Raw genomic sequence first — 8,508 nt, 5'->3', positions numbered from 1 at the left:
GACAAAGATTTTCCTAGATATTTTTATTTTTATGATTTAGTGCTTATTTAGTGTCAGTAGATCTTTATTATTTGATAAAGTCTAGGGTAGCTGTGATATGTCTAACGTTACTTCATTACAGCTATCAAATTAGGTCAACTTTAATAACTAGTTATCATTTTCTGTCAGTTAAAACAAAAATAATCTCAGTAATTTGCCGAAAATAGAAACTTATCCTACATCAGAGTGAATTGACATTATTCCATTAGTTGGTGAATGCAGTGTATATTCGCCAATTAATAGAATACTTAAATGCTTATGACTTATGTAGTCTGATGTTTTTTATGGGGATATGTTAAAGAGAGAGTTTACAAAACCGGACCAAGTATTGTCGACAGCATGAGTAAGAAGAAGTAGAACTCCACATATTATAGCTTTTAACATGAAAAGATCTTTTGAAAAGAGGATCGTTTTATGTAGTGAACAGGAAAGGAAGTATTTTGAGTATTTGATTTCATCTAGCTAATTTTTGTCACATAATTATACATTTATATCTAGTTTTAATTCTGTAACAATTAAAATGTTTTAAACGTGTACCTTTTTATTAGCGTTCAATATTTATACTACTTTATGTACATCCTTTAATTTTTATGAAAGCCCAACATACTCGTATTAAAACCTTTTTAAAAGTTTAATAGTAAAAATATAAAAACCAATAATTAATTTGTTTTGCTTTGGCATTCATTTTATAGACGTAAGAAATGACATTTTGCAATGTAAATAATTAATCAATAAATTATAATTATAATCAATTAATTAAACTTAACTAAAGGAATTATAAAAGGCAATAATTCTTATTTATGGCCAAACTTTGATTACATCCTGTACATTTCGATCTTGACACGGGATTAGAACGTTTGGCTTTTTATAAACTCTAGACCGAAGTGTCTACGTCTATATACTATCGACCTTACAGCGTTTCGAGATCTACAGGGTGTGGCAAAAAGTTCGCGACAAATGGGATTTTTTATTATTACACTTTCTTTAGCAAGCCCAATAACACAAAATAAAAACATTATGACATATGTCATGTGCTCGGTCATGCGACAGCTGTTTTAGCGACAATTTAAAAAAAAGTTGATTTTGTGACAAAATATTAAAAAAAGGCCAAAAAATTATCCAGAATTTGTCTAGAAATGTACAGTACTTGAAAAAATATCAGTTCTTCGATTTTTTTTCCAAAAATAGTTATTTATGTAATTAGTGCAAAAAGGACATATTTGTTGCACGACTTATGAGTTGAATCGAGAAGAAGTCCGAAGTTGAGTATGTATAAAAAATTAAATTTTTGATCTTTTTATCACTTTCAGGAAATTTAAAAAAAGTATTGCAATAGAAATTAAGCTTCATTCAGAACCTCGAAATCGGTAGAATAATTTAGTGGTAGTAATTTTCAATTAGCAGAAAAACAAACAAACTTTTAACTTTTGCTACTAATTATACTTCAAAATTTGCAAATAATGTTATTTTGGCCTTTGATTAATTATCATCCGTCAAGAGAAATTGTGATGAGAAATAAACATTTTATTGTTTTATAAGCTAATTATTAAGCTTTCTCTATGGATACAACTGACTACCGCATACCGCAAACTGTTGCTAGGATATTCTATTAATTTTAATTGTATTTTTAGACATTGTGAACAGTGGCGGATACAGAGGGGGGCCCATGGGGCCCGGGCCCCCCTAAAATCTGTAAATTGCTTTAAATATTAGCCTTATGGGTTAAAAATAGCGCCCTAAAAAGCATATTCTACATATTTTTTTTATTTGGGCCCCCCCTTAAAAGAAATTCTTGTATCCGCCCCTGACTGTGAATCATCGTAAACTCTTAAGTAAAAAGTATAATTGAAAACACTATTTTATTCCACTAATTTCGAGTATTAACTCAATAATAAAAATTTCATATTTGACGCGAAATTCTTGTCACACCCTGTATAAACAATCATTTTTAACTTGCAGATAATTATCTGACACATTAAGCATACTAATAAAGCTATTTCGAGTTGTTTGCATTATTTGTATCATTTTTATAAGCCAGCGCTTGTAATAATAATCATTATTGGCGCCAGTTTTTGCCACCAAGTGCGACCGTTCAGAACAGCGCGCATAAATATAATTTGCATTATTTATAATTATTGTTATTGCAAAATAATATCCACGAACGCGTCGCCTTGAAATGTAGGATTTAGAATATAAATCGTTTGATTTGTGTTAAATTTAAGGAAATAGAGAAGGCTTGCCTCTAAATGTCAAATTAAGAAGAGTTTTTGCATTTCTTGACATATTTTCAAAGATATTAATAACCGGTGTGGTGTTGAGTTTAAATATCTTTATTCTCATTAAACACCTTCGAGTATTTCCATATAGATGTTACAGTGAAAGTCGGACCTTTTTATGACCACATAACAAAAGTTGTGTATCGATTTTTACCTGTGAAATGTAATTCCAGCCACTTTTTTCTCGCTTCGGCCTTTGCAGCCATACGCTGAACATCTCACCATACTAAACAACACAGTTTATAAATTTAAAACAAAACAGTTGTCACAAAAACCATAAAAATTCGCTCGGTGTCACCTCGAAATCTTGTCACCAAAGTATGGCCGCCCATCGAATTTTGGTCTCACTAACCGATCACGGGAGAATATGCGTGTTACCCGTCCCTCTCTTTCCTTGTCTAAGGTCGGGCACAAATCATCTATATTATATCATATGTGTGTTTAAAAAAAGAGAAACTCGTGTTTCGAAAATGAATTGACAATAAATGAGAACCTTTTACCAGAATGTTTCGATTAAGCACTATCTGTGTAGAAATTTCGAACTAGTGACCTGTCAACAACGCCAATCAAAACTTCTGGTGAAAATAATTAAACATTTTTTATTTACTATAATACAATTAAAACTTAAAAGCATGTATTCCATTGTGGAAAAAAGAAAAAAAAATGTTTTCTGGTAACATTTTTCTTCGATTTCCTGTTGGAAATGGGTAGTGGCTGTTATTACATTTATTCCTAAAACAAATCATCTCTGTAATGCGGAAAATAAATAATTATAAAATCGCATAAGAAAAATATAAGTATTTGTACTCACCTAAGGTTATATATTCTCATATTTGACAGAATATCAAATTAATTATGAAAACTTTTCAAGCACAAAACGGGTACGAAATCTGTAAATGTGAGCCACATCTGTTTCTTAAAAGTATCAAAAAATGTGTGACACTAAGATCTTTATTGTTATAGCTTATGTAGCGAAACCATATTTTGGTAAAATGTTTCGAAACAAAAAGCGACTTATGTTACGAAACATATGTATCAAAAATGTGACGAAACTGTTTTGCAATGTTTCTCAGCAGGGATTTTGTTTCGATTTTGTGTCTAAAAATGCTATTTGGGTTGAGAAGTAGTGCTTTTACTACAATTCCCTTCTCAAAACCAAACTAAAGCAACCCAATTCTTGCAATCAACGGTACTATGTTAAAAATTCCGCCATATTTAAGTTAGTATGAAAAATAAGACGCTCTATACCGGGTGCGTCTCAAAAGTGGCTCACCCCTATAACTTTTGTATTTTTTCAGATAGAACAACGAGATTTGGCATGTTAGTATATGACATAAATTTGGATTGATTGGCGTATTCAATTGTTTTCGGACACTTCCGGTTTTACCGGAAATGACTACAACTTTTGATTTTTAAATAACACCCTCGGTATTTTTTTACTTTATTCGATAGAATATAACACTCTGAATCGAATGACATATCGTATGTCAACTTTTGACATTTTCGCATATGATTTATTTGAAATTGTAATATGCGGTTCATAACGACAATTTGACTCGAAATACCAAGTGTGTAGTATCAAATTATTCGTAAAAAAATGCTTTTTCCAAGTATGCTAATGAGCCACCCTCGTTCCATTTGAAAAAATTGAGATATGATTAAAAATACGATTTGGGCATCTTTTAACCGGCCAGGACAAGACACTAAAACCATTAGACGATCAAATTTATTTTTCCAAGGCTCCTTGATTAAAAATTAGTGTTTTTAATATAGCCATGGCCCTCTAGATTGAAATTTAAAATACAATTTTTTTTGAGTGACTATGTCCAAAATTGACATATGATATGTCATTTGATTCAGAGTGTCATTTTCTATCGAATAAAGTAAAAAAATACTGAGGGTGCTATTTAAAAATCAGAAGTTGTAGTCATTTCCGGTGAAACCGGAAGTGACCGAAAACAATTGAATACGTCAATCAATCCCAATTTATGTCATATACTAACATACCAAATCCTGCTGTTTTATCTGAAAAAATAAAAAAGTTATAGGGGTGAGCCACTTTTGAGACGCACCCGGTATACCTACGATTTTGACAAATATTACTAACTTGTGATATATCGTTGAATTGAAAAATGAGAATTTTAAGTACATCTCCATGTAATTATAGGAAGAAAATATACAGGATGTTATCTAAAATTCTTGAAGAGAAAATTGGGAAGCAAAGAAAATATTAAATAATGAATACACTTTGATGATAAAACAATACATTAGATATAAATGATAACCAGCAGATATAATGATTATATCAACCTTTTTCCGCGTTATTATCTTACGCATCTTTTTACGTTGTATGGCTTTTACATAATAAATTTTACTACATAAACTTAAATAATTTAACTCTAACAAGTACGCAAATATAAACAATTTACAACATCTCGTAATGATAATTCTTCTTATTACGAAGTTGGATAATTTCAACGCAGGAAATCCTGTTGTATTTTACAATATATTCTCTATTCAAATATTTATTTTTAGCTGTTACTGGTTGTTGGCAAATTTAATGTTAGACGTGTTCCTTTATAAATTGCGCAAATATTTAGAAAAGTGAGAAAGGGAGAACAATGGAAAAACATATAAATTGCCTTTGAAATGAATCTGGTTTATAGAAATGTTTTGGTAGGAGCGAAAAACAACAATGAGCCTGGCTATTAATAAAGAACTGTTATAGTTCTATTTAATAGAATCCTTTGTTGTACCCGTAAACTCCTAAATTCCTAAATTGAAAATGTAAAACAACAAAACAACAAATATCCGTTCATAAAAATAATTCATATTAACTCAAAATTATACACATTTCAATACAAGGGTGACTATAGTTCGGGAAAAGCTGCGTATCACGTTTCCTGCAAGATTTATCAAATATTTTAATAGACTCGGCAAAATGGAGTTCTAAAAGGATTGAATTATTCTATAACAACTGTCGATTAGTGCTTGTCTTAAGGACTGTTTTATTAAGGGTTTTATTGTGATCATTTTGTTTTATAAAGAAAATTGTAGGAAAGAACAATACAGGGTGCTACAAATTCGAGGTACGAGCATTGGTATCTCGGTAACCGTAATAGATACGAATATAGTTAAATTGGGGCAAAGTTGCGCTTTGGAATGTTCACCAAGAGACCATCAAAAAAGTTTTAAAAATTTCAAGGATTGCTGAGTTTTTTTTTGGAAAAAAAGGATTTTTTGAAAATCAAATTTTCATAATCAAAAAGTTTTTCTGTCGTTACTTTTTAGAAAATCAAAAAAACAATTGCACATTCTCATATCCAGTTTATTAGGGCTATCTGATAGTATTTTTAGATTTTCAAATTAGGTTTTGAAAGAACTCGGTGTCCTCAGTACAATGATATGCCACACTTTATATTTTTTTTTTGTTTTGGGTACCTTAACAACAAAATTAAATTATTTAATCTGATTATATTCATCGCAACAATATTTATTAGCGCTAATTAACATTGAATAAGGAAAATTCAAATAAATAACCTTCAGGCAATTTAAAAATATTATTTTTGACTTTTTTCAATATGAATTTGAAATGTGTGCTCTCAGTGTGCAATCTAATAATATGAATAATATTAATCGTAGTTATTGTTATTGTAAATAAATCAACTTCTACAAACTAGTTTCTAATGCTCTACATGTTCGAAAGGGTTACCACCCTCCCTATTGCAAAAGTTTATTTTTCCTTTAATTCTATTTATAGCTCTAACTCTTATACTTCCGAATGCATTTTGTACTCTTTATTGTAAATGTTGAGATGTACTGATTCCACTTTTACAAATGACGTCAAGTAATGTGTTGACGTCAAGTAAATGTCAAGTTTTGTGGAGAGGCTGTACGTTTGACAGAGGAGCCTTTACGAGTCCGACAAGGAGTCCGACATATAGCCGAAGTACAAAAAGTCATTTTTACTCCGAATAGAACATGCTATTCTCTCCGAATAGAACAAACGCAACAAATAATTTTTTAAACAATTTCAAACGTTCCAAATAATATAAAAAGATTTAAAAGTAATAGAATACCTTTTATGTAATTATATACAGAGAAACTATGGCTACGCTCGTTGAATTTGACACTTTATGTCAGTTTAATAACAATATATTTTTGTACTTATGCGTAGGCCTTTGGCTTAGGCGTAAAAGTGCTTTACTTTTATGCCTAGGCTTTAAAATGACTTTTTTATATTGTCAATCACGTCGCTAAAATTAATACTTTTGTGACGTTTGAAAAAAAAATATTTGTGGCGTTTGAAAAAAATGGCATGTTTTATTCGGAGTAAAAATGACTTTTTGTACCTCACCTGTACGTATGTCAGCAGATGTCAAATTCTCAGTCAAACGAAGTTTAGATTGGAAAGTGCCCATAAGGACAATGGAAACACTATTTGGCGCTATTCTTACAACGGTCGCGACCCAAAGTTTTTGAAAATTTCGGAGCGGCTCGGCTTTTTTCGGAATTATATCGCCAAATATTATTTATTCAAATTTATTATTATTTTCTTTTAATTTTATAAAAATGAAATACAGTGTGTTGCATACAAGAAACTTTATTTTATATAAGGGCATGTATGAAATACCTATGAAACATTGGAAACCGACGTTATACCACGATCCACGATGGTTTTTGCAGTTCACAACACAGCTTTTTAAGTTTTTAATGCCACTTTTTCACAATTATCCCGGGTTTGAGTAAATAAAACTTAAATTAAACTCACACGATAGCAATAATTACTTTGAAAATGGACGTTTTAAACACTTTTCGGAATTTTTTCAATGAGAGCGGTTTAGATTTTGAAAGATTTTATAATTTTTGAAGATTCTGACTTCGACAAGAGATATGGACAAGTGAAAATTATTTTTGTTTTTGTTTGCGGTTGTTCTTAGCAACCGCTATAGCAGCGCCAGATAGCGTACAACGGTCGCGATCCAAAACAATTTTGCGACCCAAAATTTTGACGGGCATTCCCGATTCCTATCTTCCTGTACTGGCAATTTTTTTACGTTATTTAGGGACCGAGTTGAAGTTCGCGCTAAAGATTTTAGACGGTGACAGTTATTTTTGCGTTTAACGGAGGAGCGCACTGTGCGGCGGAAGATAAATCTAGCGGGACAAAACCGTTTGGTTAGAAATAAGCCAAAAATGTGTACTGATAAGGATAAATGGTAGACATTCCAATTGATATAAAAATGCATGAATTATTTTTTGGTCGTATTTTTTTTTGAATTTCGATACATTTTTATCAACCAAATTTGATCGTTTTCTGCTCAGCAAGGCAGAGGTCATACGAAAACAAAATATTTAAAAGTGCTTATACATTTTATTCCATAGCCAAATTATGTTGAAGATTGCCAAAGATATTTACTTTTCTACTATTAGGTATATTATTTGTTAAAATCTTTCGTGCCTTTTTTCCGCAGATATCAAACTTTCACTTTTTTAAATATTGATATATTGAATTGAAAAATCCAGGATATAGGAAGATGGGTTAGACAAAGGAGAAGGCACTGGAACAAACACGTAAGAAGAATGGACGACAACAGACTAGCAAAAAAAGCGCAACAAAACAACCCAATTGGAAAAAGGTCGCAAGGAAGGCCGCCAAAACGGTGGAGAGAATGCTGGACGTCGTCCTCCGGGGAAGACTTGTTAGGATTGAACAGGCGATAGCCTACCTATATGGGCAACCATAATAGAAACAAAGAAGAAAGAAGAAGATATATTGAATGATGTAGATCTTTTGAGTTACCAATAGTTACCAACACAGAGGTAGTCACAGTCACAAGGAGTTCAAGCTTAACAGGTTTCATTTCAATCGGATAGTGTAAAAACGAAACAAAGACTCGTTAAAGGGTTAATTGAAGAGCATTCAAAAGAAGAATTGGGTTTTGGAAGTACTATGAGCTTTAGGGCTAGTGGAAGTAAGGATGCTGCTGTAATTGTTGAAACCTTAACTCCATAGAAAGGCACTGAGTTTAAAAGATTAATAGCTGCCCATATAAGTTGTTAATAAATAAATAAATTTAACCATATGGTTGCTATATATTAAGTCCCAAACATCGCTCTTGAGATTTTGTCCCGCTAGAATAACCATCTGCCGCACTGTGGAGCGCTGGTCCCTGCCTGACGTAAGCATCCA

Source organism: Sitophilus oryzae, unplaced genomic scaffold (genome assembly GCF_002938485.1).
Source record: "Sitophilus oryzae breed Bouriz unplaced genomic scaffold, Soryzae_2.0 scaffold_857_pilon_pilon, whole genome shotgun sequence".
Taxonomy (NCBI): domain Eukaryota; kingdom Metazoa; phylum Arthropoda; class Insecta; order Coleoptera; family Curculionidae; genus Sitophilus; species Sitophilus oryzae.
Note: the sequence above shows the minus strand (reverse complement) of the source record.